Raw genomic sequence first — 17,546 nt, 5'->3', positions numbered from 1 at the left:
GGAGGGGTATGGAGGGGAGCAAGAGGGATTTGGTGGGAGGAAACGGAGGAGGAGGGTGCTAGGAGAGATGAGACAACAAGAATGGGGCAATCTCTGAGATGAGTTAGAACTCTAGTATAATAGCAACTTCAAGGAACCCATGAGAGTGATCCTAAGACTTCTAGCAATGGGGTATATGGAACCTGATCTTGGCATCTTCTATAACCAGGCAACACTTCCAGTGGAGGGATTGGGACACCAACCCAGCCACAAAACCTTTGAGCTACAATTTCTCTTGCCTTTAATATATACTGGGGTAAAAGTGGTACAGAGATGATGGGAGTGGCCAACCAATGACTGATTCAGCTTGAGACCCATGTCATGAGAGGGATCCTACTGCTGACACTGCCTGGAGGGCCAGGACCCAGAGGCTGTATAGCCCAGAGATCTAAAATAGAACCAAACGTGACTGACCAAAAATAGTCAATGAAATGAATCCTAGTGATATTCTGCTATGCTCATAGATTGGTGCCTAGTCCAATTGTCGTCAGAGAGGCTTTCACCCAGCAACTTATGGAAACAGATGCAGAGACCCACAGCCAAACACTAAGCAGAACTTGGGGAATGCTTTGGAAAAGGGGGGAGGACAAAGGATTGTAGGAGACAGAAAGGTTAAGAGCATCACAAGAAAACTCACAGAATCAACTAACCTGGTCTCAAAGGGCCTCACAGAGACTGAACCACCACCCAGAGAACCTACATGGGACTGACCCTCTGCTCATATGTTACAGTTGAACAGCCTGGATATCTTTTGGAACTCCTAACAGTGGGAGCATGAACTGTCTCTAACTCTGTTGCTTTTAGGGCCCTTTCCCCTACCGGGTAGCCTTAGCAAACCATAATTCAAGAGGGGGTGCCTAGTTTTACTGCAACTTAATATGCCATGGCTAGTTGATATCCAGGGAGCCTGGGTCTTTTCTGAAGAGAAATGGAGGAGGAGTGGATGAGGTTAGGGAAGAGAAACAAAGGGACTAGAAGGAGAGGAGGGAGAGTAAACTGCTGTCAGGCTGTTAAAAAATAATAAGTAAATTTTTAAAGAATGAAGTCTTAGAAAGTAGGCACATGAAGTGACTATTAGTAAGTATTCACTTTTTTTGCATTCTGAAAATGAATGTAAGGGTCAAGATTGGAAGAAAAGTTAGCAGCCAGCAGGTAATTAGCACAATCCAGGCTGCTAGCATAGCCCAGGTCAGCAGCTGTGAGACTTTTATTACAATCCAAGGCACAAGAAGAGTGCTGTCAATATAGGTGTTAGCAGCAAAGAGAGAGAGAGAGATTGGTAAAACCAGGAAATGCTTTAGAAATGCAAACCGGATGTGTTCTCAGATATTAAAAGAATAGAGTATGTATAGGAAAGATGTTGTTCATACTTAAAATTTGATTGAGGGAAAATGCCTATTTATGTGGAAAGTCAGCTTCATGAGAGGGTAACGAGAAGAGAGATCCAGCATGAAGGGAAGCGTCAATAGTTCTAAGTGGTCCATCGATTGTTCATGTGACTTGATAGATTTATCTTCCCAGACCTGTAGGGTATATGGTAGCTGATCAGAGAGAAATAGATGTGGAAAAGTTGATGAATACAGACCCTTCAGCTAAGAAATACCACCTGTTCTGTCTTGCATTGATCTGGTTGGATAGAAACCAAACATGAACTTACTGCCATCTGGGCTCCAGGACAAGCCTTGTTGCTGCGTGGCCATATGATGTTGGCGAGTTTGGCTCCTCTCTCTGAACCCCAGCCTGTTCACATACAAAGGAGATTATTCACCTGTTTTAATGTTTGCTGACGTGCCTTTCAAAGTCTGTTATAAACGACAGAAGCCTGGATACCTGTAGACCAGAGTTACAATCATGTTAATATATACACAGGCATGAAATGAAAGGAATATTTTAAATGAAAATGAGCCATAGGAGAGAAATTGGCAGCATTCTTTCTGCAGGCCCCAAGCCCTTAAAACAATCACAAGAACAACCTGAGCCTGTTGGTGTCAGTGAAACATGTTTCTTACTTTGTTTTTTAAACTTCCCCACCACTACAGTTAGTTCCTCTCAGCTTGTCTCCTTGTGGCTGATGCTGAAACATATTTATCCCCCTTTATGTCTTGGTTTCTCCTCAGGCTGAATTCATTCCATTTGGCTGAAGAAATAGGCCAGACAGTATCCATCAGGGCTGTCCTCCCGCCAGCCACAGGGGAGCTTGGGGATGATTTGAAGTCATTTGCCAACAGAAGACTGAGAACTAAAACCACCACCTGTGAACCAAACATTGTGAGTCTGGGGGCTGTGCTTTTGTAACAGCAGAGCTTGGGAATGCCCAGGAAGGGAGTGAGGTCATCTGTCTGGTTACGAGCAGCCTGTTCTGCAGGTCTTCTCATTCCACATTACGTCATGCTGGAAAAAGAAAGTGTCTGGACATTCCTTACACAATGTGCAGGGGTGTGAAGTGAGGCAGACATTGGCTTGCTGGAGAGTTGTGTCGCATTGATCTGCTCACACATGTATATATATACAATTAACCTCACCAGCAGCTATGGAATGCCTGTCCTGTGACTTGATTCTGTGTGTGTGTATGTGTGTGTGTGTGTGTGTCTATGTGAGATGTAGACATGTGAGTATTCATGTGCGTATGTGTGTATGCTCATACATTAGCTAGAAAAAGGATGTTGGATGTCCTACTTTATGATTCTACTTTCTTCCCTTCCAATAATCCCAGCTATCTCCACCCCTAGGATCAAAGGCTTTTGCAAAACCACGTATGAGTGCTAAGACCCAAACCTAGGTCTCAAGCTTGAATAAGAAGTGCTCTTGCCCACTGAGTCACCTCTCCAGGTCTGCTTGTGATTGCTGATTCCAAACTAAGCTTGCCTTCTCAGTTACTCTTTCATTTACCAATGATTATGTCTAATGCTTTAGATGTAAAATCTGTGCATGTAGGTACTGTGGATAGAAACAAACAAAACAAAGCTCATACTTCATGAGTCTCTCAAGAAATAGCAGGAGCTGAACAACTAACAAATCAACATGCAAGATGTGACACCAAGTCCAGTGGGTGGTCTGATGTAAATATCAATAAAGAAGTGGGGGAAAGGTACGGGGGTGATTTGGGCTAAGATAATGAAGAATGGTCCTGTTTTGAAGCTGACATTCTTATAGAGACCATAACAAATCAGCAATGCAGCAATGCCTGGGAAGGAAGAGGTCTGGGAGTAGAAACAAAAGTGAAAAGGTCCCAAAGCTAGAAAATACTCCACCTTTTTATACTTTCCCTGCGGCATCTCTAAAACTCCCTAGTAAGCCTAAGTGAACCCTCCCAGCATAAGGTGAGATATCTCTCCATTCAAGTAGCAGCCAATCATATTAGAAATGTGCCTGATACGTATTCCATAGATTCTAGTGTCATTACACTTTGTATTTAATTCTTATGCATGATTTCAATTGCGCATTCTCTCTACTGAAGGAACACTGAAGGAACAGTTTTATGATTGAGCCCATTGGGAGAGCAAGGGAAGTTGATAGAATTCCCCCACCTCCTCTCTGGTTTGCATGTGAGCATTAAATATGTGTGGTGGAGAGATAGTTCAATGGCTAGAGCACAGCACATGATGTGAAAACACAAGGATCTGAGTTTGAATACAAGGAACACACATAAAACCAAGACAGTAGTAGGTGTCCATAGCCCCAGTGTTTCTTCAATGAGATGGGAGGCAGAAGCAAGAGATTCTCCAGATGCCCGTGGGTCAGCTAGACTGACCTGAACTGTGCCATACAACAAAAGGACCTTATCTCAAACAAGTTAGAAATGTAGTTGCTACTGCTACTCCTGGTATTATGACAAACTCCTCCCTATGTATAAACAAACATATATGTAGAGCAGGGGGTGACAATGAGCGTGACATGTTTGGATTAAACAACTCCAGGACAGTCCTGTCAACCTATGTCCTCCTGGTCATGTTCATGCTCCCACATTGAGATTTACCACTTTGCAATGCCAAAAAATGTCACAAAACTACTATTCTGACTGTGCACTGATGTGACAAGCAGGGTACTGACGAGTACATTTGCAATCAATATTGAGTTTGCTCTAAAACAGGCTTGACTCAGCCTTTTGTCTGCCTCCCCGGGAACATGAACAGATCTTATTACCCAAGTAGTCACTCAAAACCCTTTTCATCCAGAAATCCCCAAACCCATCTATTTCACCCATCAGTGGGGACCTAGTTTTGTGAGAATTGATATGATGTGACTCTAGTTAGTATCTTTGGAACAAATAGGAAATGACAACAGAAAGTAAGGAGAATTACAAGTGAAAGAGATTGGGAAGAGGGAGCACAAAGGAGGTGTCTGGCCCATTTAGAACTCATAATCTTGTAAGGTAGACACTTGAACATCCATTCACCGTAAGTGGTATTAGGTGTGAGGGGATTATATCACCAACAGGAAAACAAACGTAGCAGATATCTCTACTGGGATTCAAACCCATGTGTACCTTCTCTGTATCTACTTTCCAGCTCCCTCAGTTTTTCTCTATGAAAGCAGAGACATTCATAAGACCCCTGATTTCCCTTCATTTTTTCCCAATCACTTAGAGCCAGATTGACTGAAAATTTCAGCCTAGCACCCACAGACATCTACCTACAACCAATTCAGCAGTATCTCTTTAAAGAGTCCTCCCCAAAAGTGCTGGCTTCAAGTTCCTGGCTTCTACTTATAGTTACTTAACAGGCATCATATAATAGATATAAATAGCATTGGGTAATCCTCAAGGCTCCGCTGGAAAGAAACTGGTGTGGTCTGAGGTTTGGATGACACTATCACAAGAATTGTTGGCACCAACCCACTGTGCTCCCTGTAATAATGGTTTCTTAACAAAGGACATGCATGGCTTTTTAAAAAGGAACTTCATTAGTTACTCTGATTCTGTAATTTTCCATGTCATGATTAATTGTAACTTTCCTGACTTTGTATTTGGAGTAGGACATCCCTTCAGAGCAGGGACTTTAACTTCATATGTCTGTGTTCTCATAACATGACATGAGAATACTCAATTCTATCTCACTGAGTAAATATCGGTTATTTGCTAGGAAAATATGCTCCATGTTTTAGTGACTTGGAGTCACAATCATTCTCAGACCTCCCAGATCTGTAGGTCAACAATTTCCGGAAGGCTTAGCTGGTCAGCACTTCTGGTTTCTGCTAAGGACCCTCATGAGTGAAGAGTTAGACTGGTTCCCCCAGCAGCCCATATTCTTTGTGTTAACATCAATGTGTTTTTCACTCCATCAGTATTTTGTCTGGATTGTGTTCCCATAGCATGATGTGGATACAGGAGAGGCTAAGAAACAGAAGTGCAGAGTGGAAAGACATCTCAGCTAGTGAATTGCTTGCTTTATGAGTATAAGTGCCCAATTTCAATCATAAGAAGCTTTTTTTTAAAGTTGTACATGATGATACATATGTCTAATCGCAGCACTTGAAAGGCATGGACCTCACTGGCTGAGCCAGACTAGGCTACTTGGTAAACTTCAGACTATTAAGAGATCTGTTCACAAAAAACAAGGTCTGTATCACCTGGCCCATGGTACCCACAGAAAAAAATTGTCCTCTGGTCACTCTACATACCCACACACTATTTACATACACACGTGCATGCACACTGGCTACAGGATAAATAGAGAATCACACACACACACACACACACACACACACACACACTCACACACGTATGCAACAGAAATGTGTGGACTATTAAGTTATATTTTCTCACCAAAATTAACTCATTTTTCATCTCTTCTAGCTTGAATGAGGGGAATAAAAGTCACCAAACAACTTCAGGGATGGTGTATTCTATTCATCACCAACAATGAATGCCAAAAATCCAAAGGGACTTCAAAGATTAGTTGAGTGTCATGATTTAGATTTGATTTTCCTCCTGGATGGGTGGCTGAGTTCCCTGACCTCCTAACCTGGTTGCTTTTACACATGCGCCTCCACTTTGTTCTGATAGGCTCTACAGAATGGTTTGGTGAAAATGTATATTTTGAAGTCAGATTGACTTTCAAATTCTGGCTACTACTTATTAATCATACAACTTTGCACAATATAATTTGCAGTTCTGAATTGTTTTCTACATTTATACAATGGGTATTACTAATAGTAAGTGTGTAGATCCAATGCTATGATTAATGAGATATGGCAATAAAAATGTCAATAAATGTGTCCCATTCACATTTCCTTTCACCTCAGGAATCCTGAAGAGAATGCTTCCTCATCATAGATATAGTATGTTTCTCTCAGGAAATACTCAAGAACCAATGATAAAGACTGACTACAATTTTTACTTGAATTGGGAGTAAGTTAAAAGAAATTCTCAAAAAACAAAAAAGAAAAAAATTTAGCAAGATATCAATTTGAACCAGCAATTTACATTACAACAAACCTAAATGGGAATTCATGTCTGATGGCTGATTCATTTTTTTTTTAAGAAAATGGTTTTAAAGAGCCTTACAAAGGAGCAAATCTACATTTGGCTGTTCACTTAGTCCCTGTCTTTATAGATTCAGGGGCTTTGTGGGCAGAGAGCTAGTGATCCAATAAAAGGTAATATAGACCTAGTCTCAGCTTGCCTCTTGGGAGTCCTCCAGATGCTGATTTCTTTATTATCATGTCTGAAATTGAAGAAAAATTGCTTCCATTATGTTCATACTCCCAGTCCTTCATTCCTCAAAAGAAAACTGGCTGACACCAACTTCCTCTCTATTCCACTCAGTATTCCATAATCCAGTGGAGCCTCCTCCGTGTCCCTGTTTCTCCCCAATACTTACTTTTTCCCGCTTCCAACAGCTAGAAGATTCCAGAGTGATTTGTTCATGCTTCAGATAAGACTGGTCATAAATGATTCTGCCAATATCTATGACAATGCCTCTTGCCAAGCACAGCTCTTGCTTTCTGACAGACCCGTGTGTTTCTTGCGGGTCACCTCTTGATGCCATTTGCATTCAGTTCAAATTCCCAGACATCAGTGCCCACCAATCTCAATAACAATAATCTTCACTAACATTGAATGCATCAACTCCTGTCTGTTCCAGCCAATGATGTCATGGGAAAATAAAAGAACTTGTCTGCATAAGATGCTTTTAAGTTCTCACAAGTCAATTTATGCCCAAAATATCAAGCATTATGAGGCTATGGTTAGGATTCTAAATTAGAACACAGGGTCTTCAAGATTCTTCTCATCTCTATTCTACTAATAGCCATGTGGCCTCAAGGAACCACTTCACTCTTTGGTGTCTTCATTTCTCCATTTGTTAGCCATGTCCTTCCTTTCCATGACTCAGAACAAAGATAGGCAATTTGCACGGAAGACTATTTACTTGTGCTCAGAGTTTCAAAGGTTTCAGTTCACAGGCATGGTGGGACAGGACAGGCCACTTCCCAGCACTGAGGGAGCAGAAAGAGACTATCTAAGCCAACAGGCTCACTCCTCTTTCCCTTCTATAACACCTAGGCCTACAGCTTGTGAGGTTACTTTATCCATGTTTAGAGCGGGCCTTCCAAGCTCACGTGATCTTATTTAGGAATCCTCTTTTAGACCAACCCAGAGGTAAACATCACTACTTTTCTAAGCATTTCTTAATCTAATTAATTTGACAATCCAACAATCACTATTGCCCATTGCATCGTATCTGTAGAGTGCAAACAGAAACATTATCTACCTATCAAGATTGTGAGGGGATTGAGGAAGCTAAACAAAAGCTTTAAATGTATTCTGTCCTTTGGAAAGTTCTGTTTCACACTAGTACCTAAAGTTCCATTAATTACTGTACACTCTTAAACAGCTGGTCAAGGTTTTAGCATTTTAGCAACTTAGTTTATCAACACAACAAGTAGAAATTATAACCTTTGTCTAGAGAGGTGATTGTAAGTATTCAGAGTATATAAAGTGCTTGACCTAATACCCAAACAATAGCAGGTTCCCTTGGCAGTAGTAAAGCTCTCACCGGAATATCAAAAATTAGGATAGTAACTGCCTGAGATGAATGAGGAATTGTTTAAGTATCCAATTATATTTAAAAATTACTTACTCTTATGAAGCTGTCAGGATGAGAGATAAACATCACCAATGAAAATACTTGATGTGTACAGACTAAATCTGAGCTGTTGTATCAAAAAATGAAACCATGGTTTCTCTTTTCTCTATGAGAAAGGCTGGAAAAACAGCGCCTACCTTGCAAGACTCTTGTAGAATGAATGCTACATTTGGCACATACTTAGACCTCAACAAATGGTAGCTATTCTAAATCAAAGGTCTGAGACAGGAAAATGACCTGTGATTTTTATTAATATGAACTAAATTCGAGAGAGAACTTGATTTATTCTTGCAAGTCTGGCTCTAGCTAACTTATTGGAAATGAAAGAGCTGGGAAAAGAGGGGGTTCGGTGGAATAAGGACACAGGGTGTCCAGGGAGTTTTGCTGAGGTTAGCTCTAATGGATTTGTGGTTTGATTCAAAGGACTTCATTTTATGAGGTTTGAGAGCCTTCACAAATAGGAAAGCAGCTGCATCAAGGGAAAGATCATGTCAACAGTGCTATCTTCAGCGATGGCTGCTTTGAGTCCAACTCTGTTACACTAAATAGGAATGGGTACAATTGATAGAGATACTACTAACAGAGATAATCCAGTGTACGTGTGCAAATGCCTGCCTCTACCTCTCTCTCCTCTCTCTCTCTCTCTCTCTCTCTCTCTCTCTCTCTCTCTCTCCTCTCTCTCTCTCTGTCTCTTTCCCATTCTCTCTCTCTGTCTCTCTCTCTCTCTCTCTCTCTCTCACTGTGTGTGTGTGTGTGTGTGTGTGTGTGTGTGTGTGTGTGTGTGTGCAACTTTAAACCTAATTTGCCTGGTCTTGTAGACTCCCAGTGAACTATAATAGGTCACTGAGCTAGTATTTCAAGGCAATGTTCCCCAGAGGCATGAGCAGAAAAATGAATCAAATACAACCCAGTAAACAGTGGTGCTTTCCGTCTCTAACACCCAATTTAAATCTTGGAAGAAAGCCAGATTTTCTTCCCCAGGAACTCATCATTTCCAAACTCCCAGGACAATCTATTGGGAGAAACTGTTTCCTTAAGCCATGCGTCACTATCTAAATGCTATGGAGGTAAATGATTCAAAAGATCACGAGTAATGCTAAGTTAAAGTAATTGACTGCCTAGACTAAAACAACTCAGAATTTTTTTAATGAGTTTATCAGAACAAACCAACAGACTCCATCAAAAGACTTTATGTTATTTTAAACATATAAGGAAAAATCATTACAAACTTAACAGTGAACAAATGTGTGTGTGTGTGTGTGTGTGTGTGTGTGTGTGTGTTCATACTGTAGAGTAGGGTACCTGTCAACTTCCATAGATAATCCAGCTGACTTATTATAATAAGTTAAGCCACGTCTCTCTATTTCGGTGATGAAAGGAAGGCCTGGGGAGAACTGATGATTAAGTCAAGTCTAGGTTTGAATTTCTCCATGTTTTGTTCTTGTCATAACACCAGAACATGTCTGTATGTAGTATCATGAGTGGTTATGGTTAAGAAGATAATTTTAAGTGATATGTGGTAGATATATTTCCATTTTAGTAAATTCTTACATACTTTTGTACGTTCAAAATATCCAAGAACATTAGAGTTGTGATTTTTGTGAAAGTAATTACTTTAGAAAAGGTATTCACTCATATCTTCTTAAGGAAAAATATTTAAAATGTTTAAAATATGGACATGTAAATATATGTTAAGAATAATTGATATGTAGAAAGCATGTTCTAGATAAAGACATCTTCTGCTTTAAAAAGAATGGCTTTCAAGAAGAACTCCCCAGAAAGGCTTTAAGTCAGTTACCTCCAGTGTTTTCCAACTCTAGTTGATTCTGCCATCTTCTTAGTCTCTATAGACAAAGTTCAAAAGTCAGCTCCTTCTTGCTCTCACTGTTGTCACAATGATCTTAGTTCATTATTCACCTAGCTTCTGCATTCTAATCCCTTCCACTCTTATATTCAAAGTCCATTTCTATCAGCATTGCAATGGGTCTTCCAAAGTTTACTATTAGTATCAGTCCAGGAAAATCAAACAACTCTGATACTCCTTATGGTAGGCTAAATAGCAACACACACACACACACACACACACACACACACACACACACACACACACACACACACATACACACACTCATACACACAGAGCTGCCCCAACCCCCATTACAGAGAGTGTGAAAAAGAAAAAGGGAGAGAAAAGGGGAAGAGAGAGATATCCTACTTCTATGAACATCAATATATGCTATCTTACATGTGATAAAATTAAGCATTTTGAGATAGGAGTCTGCTCTGGATATCTAAGTGTGCCAAGTATAGGCTCAAATGTCCTTTGAGATAAGAATCAGAGGGAATGGAGCTATGAAAAAAGAAATCAAAATGGTGTGTGGCCATGAGCCACAGAGTGTAGGCAGCTACTACAAGTTGGAGAAAGTAAGGTTTCCTTACTAATACAGAAATTTTAGATTCCTGACCTTCAGAGCCATAAGTTAATGTAAATTAACTTCACTGTGTTGTTTAAACCCACTAACTGTGCTGTAGTTTATTCCAACAGCTGTGGCAAGCTAATTCTGTCCTTTCTGAAGCTCTTCCTCTCTTTTTGCCAAATCTAGTCTTTTTCATAAAATAGTTGCTTATGATGTCTCTCTCTCAAATTCCCAACCAATCCCATGCCTTAAGATTAATATTAATAGATAGCAGTTACTGTATAGTAACTACTGTACCAAAACCAAACATTAGCAGAAGTGATCCTGACAAGAACATACCCGATCAGTGTTTTTTTTTTTTTTTTTACCATTTCCCATTGTTTAGATATGAAAAGTCTGAAGAGCCAAATGATGTACCCAAGGTCCTACTACTTGTAAAGGAAAAAGCTACACTTGGACAAATTTGATTTCATCATCTCTGCTCTTCAGTGCATGTTATATCACAGTCTTGGAAATAGTCGGTTAACATCCAGTGTTTCAACTCCTTAGAAATGCTGTAGTCAGGAATCCAGTCATAATACAGATCCACGAGAAACTGAGTAGAATAGAGGCTGCATAATTTTCAAGACAGAACATGGGCACATTAGAAGAGAAAAATAGCAGAAAACAAACATATATTTACTAAGAGTAAGGAATGGATATGTGCTAGATTGTCTGCCATTCCAAGAATAGATTTTTATCAGAAATATACAGAGAGAGAGAGACAGCAAGGTGAGTATACTCAGAACCCAATACTACACTTAAGTTTAGTCGTCTGCCACTTAAAATGACTGTGGTAACCACTGTTCCCTTTTACTTAAAAGTGAAGAGTTTGTGGGAGAGGTGAATATCAGAGAGCATCACCAGAGAGCAAAGTATCAGAGAGGTGGCCATATAGTATGATGATGAATACTAACTCTGAAATCAGACAATCCAGGGAGAGTTCCAGAGGAGAGATTTGAATTTATTTTGTTTTTGGCTCTAAAACTGACATAACTATCAAACAGATAAAGTGTCTAAAATCTGCTATGCAGGATGAGATACATAGAAACTTCTCTTACTTACTCTGGCTTGGGAGAAGATTTGAGTAAATAATCTATTCTATCTATTGGAGTCAAAAGTACAATGAACAAGCCATGTTTTGTCAATGAAGGATATAGTCCAAACTAGGTGCATACCACCAGCATATCCAGACAAGTTTGCCAAATGAGTATGACTCATTTACTAAAATAGACACATAGCTTCCTCTGACTCAGTAGTGAAGAAACAAAGCAGGAATCACTTTGTCCTTAATTGGACAAAGCCTAGGTGATTTGAAAAGGAAAGCACCTCTTAGTATTAGACTACCATCAGCCCTGGGTCCCCATCTTCAGTTCTGTCCCTACTTCTTTGCCTCTTTGTTCATGAGTAGCGTAGTGGTCAGAGTTCTCTAGAGTTATAGACCTCATGGAATGAAAATCTCTTCTCTCTCTCTCTCTCTCTCTCTCTCTCTCTCTCTCTCTCGATATACATATATATATGTAAGTATGTATATACACACACACATATATGTGTGTGTCTGTGTGTGTATGTCTGTGTGTGTATGTCTGTGTGTGTATGTCTGTGTGTGTCTCTGTGTGTGTCTCTGTGTGTGTCTCTGTGTATGTCTGTGTGTGTGTGTCTGTCTGCATGTGTGTAAAGGGAATTTATTAGAATGATATATAGGCTGCAGTCTAACTAACCCAACAATGGCCACCTGTAAATGGGAAGTCCGCGAATCCAGTACTTGCTCGGTCCCTCAGACGAGGTGTTTGAGCTGGTCTTCTGTAGAAGCTGAAATCCTGAAGAAGTAGACTCCAACAGATATGCTGGCAAGTAAGTGCAAGTAGGTAAAGAACAAACCCTTCCTTTTTCTGTTATCTTTATGTAGGCCTTTAGCAGAAGGTATGGCCCAGATTAAAGATGAGCCTCAAAATCTGGATTAAAGGCATATGTCTTCCAGCCTCAAGATCTGGGTCACAGGTGTCTCCTCCAATTCTGGACTGTAGTTCGTTCCAGATATAGTCAAGCTGACAACTGAGAATAGCCATCACAGTAAAGCCAGCTCTCTAAATTATATGACTACTGTTCTTTAATATCTTTTCTCTGATCCTTCCAGAAAACCACAAAATCATGTGTTTATGTGGGTCCATTAATGCCCAGAGTGAAAATGACTTTCTGCAAGTTCCTTTATAGCTGCTGTGGACTTGTGACTAAGTCCCAAGGAAAGGGATAAAGTCGGCAATACTTTGCATACGTCTTGGGGAACCTCTTTGAAAGAATGCAGCCACCTATCTTTAAGTATCTTACTGTGGCTTCCCTCTTGTTGCTGTGACCATCTTAGAAATTTGAGTTTAAAGTTACAGTCAGGCATGACTGGAAAAGTCTATAACTTCTCAGGTGTACTAGTGATGGCTATGCAAATACACACTTTTATTTGAAAACTAAATTAACTATGGTCAAGCTAGTAGAACTTGGAATTTTTCATCATCATTAACTGTCAACCTAATCCTAAGTACTGTGTTGATCATGTCACCCGATTGATTTAAAAAGTTTTCACAATTACCCTCAGAGAAAAATTCCAAACCCCATTAACTAAACACTCAAAGTCCTTCAGAATTGTGTATTTAGTCTCACAATTTAAGCTTCCTTGTTGATATTTTGAGAAATTAGCAAGACTTATAGTCTGTGCTTCCCCAAGTATTCTGCCTTTCCACAGTTTGTTTTGTTTCCATTCTCCATACATAGTATCAATGTCTGTGCTGCGTCCCAGCCTCTGGCAATGCACCAGTCCTGCAGACACACACGTGGCTCTTTAACTTTATTCCATTCGTCTATCACCCGTTTAGCAATTGCTTCAACTCAGAAATAGAATGTGAAAGGCTATAGTAGGCCCTAGCATGGCAACTATGGCTCTGGAAGGCCTGGCCCTCCCCCTATGCCCTCTGCCTTCCTAAATGGTTAGATTACATCCCTAAAGCTACTTACCAAGGTCTATTACCTTATTTGGCCACTTCCTCCTCATGAGGTTGACTACCAAGGTCTAGCAAAATACTGAAGTCCTGCACTCAGAAGCTCCCCTTTGGTTGCCTTAATTAACATGCCCAACCAAAATTAACAAATTCATCCTAACATGAAGTTTCATCTCTATCCAGATACAGTTCTTTGTACCTCCAGGGCAAATATCCTGCCTTATTCCTTTTCCCTTCTCCCTTATTCTCTGTATCTATTATCATCTCTTATTCCCTGCCCTTTGTCCCCTCTGGGGCAAAAATATCTCCTTTGTGCTAAGAACTTGGTCTTGAGGAGTCTTGTGCCAACTTTGAGGCTACATTTGTATGTTTGACTAGATTGTTACATTTTTTCTCAAAAGAGTTGAATAATTTTCCATTTTCCTTATAAGTCATATGTGCCACTGTGATAGACATCCTTTTATTGGATAAATGTTGGTAGCAGCTATTCTGTTGCAGATACTTCAATATTATTCCCTAGTTCTTTTAAACCAAATCTTCCTTGATGTATATTTAGACTGTGCCAACTCTGTCCTTAGGCACCTAACCACTTCTCAGTATCAATTTTCTACTACTTTAATATGGAAGTCGAACATAATTATTTTATTCAATATTAAAATTACATGATCTTCCCAATATTAATAACAAATTGTATTAAGTATAATAATTTTCTAGAGAGATTTGAGACTTAATAAAAGTCACCCCCAATCTCTAGGATGCAAAATACAGGAAATACCTATCAAAAAGCTCTGCACGAGACGAGGCATTTTGACCTTTGATGAGTTCCTGACTGATCCATTAGATTGCAATGTGACCATGAAGAAGTCACCTCAACTCCTAGACTTTATATTCCATGTGTTCAGGGTTGAAAATGTTCTAATAATATTTAAAAAAAATACAGTCTGAGTATCACAATTTGCTCAACACTTTGACCTAACATTACATACTTACCCTATCAAAGCAGTTTTCCCTGTGATGGACTACTCTGTCTAGCACCCCACAGTTCTACAGTCCTACTACCTTCTGTGTTATGAGAAGCAGGACAAGTTGGTTGTACCTTCAGACTGTGGTCTGATGATGCATGTTTGTGTAGAGTGAATGATTAGTTTCATATGGACCCATGATCCAGCAGCTGGGACCATCTGCTTACACTTAGCACAAAGCCAAACTTTCCACAGTCCAGAGTCAATGTACCCCTGACTGAGCTGGGCTGGCTGCTCTGGACTACGTAAGTTAGAGTCTCATGGCTTGTATCCATGTGTCAGGAAGAATAACCCAGACATGAAACATTCGAGGTAAGAATCAGAATTCTGGTATCTCCAGATATAGATAAATTGCTTATAGAAATGAAACAGACAGACAAAAAGGAAGCTTGTACAATTGTGTGATTAAGAAAGATTCTGAAACATGAGTTTTCCCAGAAGAAAGCTCATCCTTCAGGAATATGGACCTACATAAGCAGCTACAGCTGTCATAAATAGCTTTAGGTTGAGACTTACAATCTCATTCAAAGGAAGAACTCCAATCCCTGTACAACATTGCCCTGAAGACCACATTTTTCTTCCTTGCAATAGACAACATGCCTGTGGGAAGAATATTACAATTAATTATTTGACCCCAAGCATTTCTTCCACTCACTTTCAGCATCTTCGGTTCAGTTCTATTGCTCTGGGAAGCAGTAGCCTCATCCCAAAGGATGCTTTTTGGGACCACATAAGATGTTCCAGGAAAGTGTTTTGTCTAATGTGAAATATTATCCAGATGTCAAAGCTATTATTACTAACTAGAGACTATCTCACGATCATAGACTTAGAAGTGATTATGTTTTATTCTACCCGACAGTGTAGAAACTATTCTACTCTGAGGTATAGTTATCCTATACTTCATATCAACAGCAAATTTCCTAAGATAGGTGGCCGTAGCTTGGAAGAAAAGTCAGTAAAAATGAGAGTGTTGTGCTTGTAAAATCTCATTAAGCTGTCTTCCCTTCCATCAAGGCAAGACCACAACTGGTCTATTTCCTCTTTTCGGGAGTTAGGGAACAATTATTTTAAAGATGAAGAGAGGAAAGGCAAAGATATTGATGACATATTGTTCTAGGTTCATGCTCTGCCTTTTGATTCTTTACTCTTGAAAATGCTGAGTAAACTCAGTCAACTTGAGTACCATGATGGGAAGACAGTAAATTTAGACAGCATGTGAGTATGCCGAGCTGATATGAGCAATACTACTGTATTGCTAACTGCTTATATATGCTAACTGCTTCAAAGTGTCATTAATAACTGGCATTTGTACCTATTGCTTCTGTTCCCAAGACATCCAGTCTATGGGAGGGGAGCCCCTTGGTCCTGTGCAGGCTTGATGACTAAGGATAGGGAAACACTAGACTACTGAGGCAGGAGTGGATGGATGTGAGGGGCAACCTCATAGAGGCAGGGGGAGAGAGGAGGAGATAGGGGGGTTGTGGAGGAGAAACTGGAAATGGGAATAACATTTGAAATGTAAATAAATAAAATTACCAATAAAAATAAAATAAAATAAATAAAAAAGAAATTAAAAGTCTAGTTCAGAAAAGGAAATAGGGTCTATTGGAAGAAACAAGGTAAGTTTAGGGCAATGATAGGGATTGAACATTGGTATTGGGGGCCCCAGCACAGTTCAGATTAATATCCTTAAGACAATTTCTGTGAAACATTGGTCATTACACACATCTTAGAGAAGAGGAGTATGGGTAATTTTAGAGGAAAGAAGGGTAGACTGAAGGTTCTTGACAGGAAACTGTAATTATGCACAGGAAAACAGAAGAATGGAAGAGAAGTGGACACTCGAGGAACCACAGGTCAATGCCACAAAGAGACCCAAGACCAAATATTTGGCCAGGTTAGAAGTGTAGGAATTATAAAGGAAAGGGCCAGCAGTGAGATACAAATGTATTCATGGAAAATGTTATTACTAGGTGCCCAAGGTTCACTGTAGCAAACTTCAATTTGTCCCTCAGCAACCATGAATATATTTTAAATTTAAAATGTCTCATTAAGATATTAGAAATGGCATGAACTATTGGCCTTTGTGCCATCATGATGTTCAGGCTTCATGAGTGGAGTTATAGAAGCACCCACAGATTAAGAAGCTGTTTCTGAAAATGTAAGCCAAAGGGAAGTCATCCCTGAGACTCCACCCATCATCTTTTCTCCCTGAAGCGGCTTGGCCTTTGTCATTAAGAGCACAAAATGTTTGGAATAGATCTGCAAGTTGCCACAGTTAGTCTTGAATAGTTTACCTTTGTTAATAACCATTTTAAAAGTCGACCCTGCCTTCTGGGACCAGCAACATAGGTCAGTGGGAAAGGAACTTGTCACCAAACCTGACAACCTGTTTAGTTCCTGGAACCCACACGGTGAAAAGAAAGAATCAACTCCGCGTGACCCATAAACACACAGAAAAATAAACAAATGTAGTGTATTTTTTTAACCAACCCTACTATTACTCTTTTATTCAAGTCTAATCATTCCAAAGACACTATAGGACAAAGAAGTACATTCCTGCTCACACTGTAACAGCTCATCTTAACCAGGTTCTGAATTCTGTTCTGAATTGGTTCTTTCCGAGCTACAAAGAGTATGGCTTCAACACCAGTCTTTTATGGGGACAGAATGCACTTCCCAGGCCCCAGTGATTATTAACCTATAGCACCCAATCTTCCTTTTAATTCTTATTAGCTGTTGATGATATCATCATTCCTCCACTCTTTAGTAGCATCCTGTCTTTGACCAAGACCAAAGAAAGCTCTGGTGAAATGCAAAAATCATCTATTCAGCTGTAACTGATTCTGGTAGAAACAGCAGAGCTCATGTCTCAAACACAGACAAACTTCCCCCTGGCTGGGTCTTTTCTTTTTATAAACACTACCTCCATGATTCTCCAATAGCAGCAAA

The 17,546-nt window shown here is 39.9% G+C and overlaps 1 long non-coding RNA gene across 6 annotated transcripts in view; it reads right to left on the bottom strand.

The window, feature by feature from the left end:
* LOC103692377 (uncharacterized) overlaps window positions 1-17,546 on the bottom strand; it is a 65,209-nt gene that overhangs the window by 3,480 nt on the left and 44,183 nt on the right. For 4 of the 6 annotated variants that reach the window (XR_010051837.1, XR_010051838.1, XR_010051839.1 and 1 more), the window contains 2 exons: window positions 15,111-15,194; window positions 1,697-1,869 (listed from right to left, as the gene is read on the bottom strand). This is a non-coding gene — a long non-coding RNA (uncharacterized LOC103692377). Of the gene's footprint in view, window positions 1-1,696; window positions 1,870-6,860; window positions 7,233-15,110; window positions 15,195-17,546 lie in introns of those variants that run through there. The other 2 variants (XR_005504800.2, XR_005504801.2) reach the window with 2 other exon arrangements.

This window comes from Rattus norvegicus, chromosome 5, assembly GCF_036323735.1.
Source record: "Rattus norvegicus strain BN/NHsdMcwi chromosome 5, GRCr8, whole genome shotgun sequence".
NCBI classification, from domain to species: Eukaryota; Metazoa; Chordata; class Mammalia; order Rodentia; family Muridae; genus Rattus; species Rattus norvegicus.
This window is presented reverse-complemented; position numbering and strand designations above follow the sequence as displayed.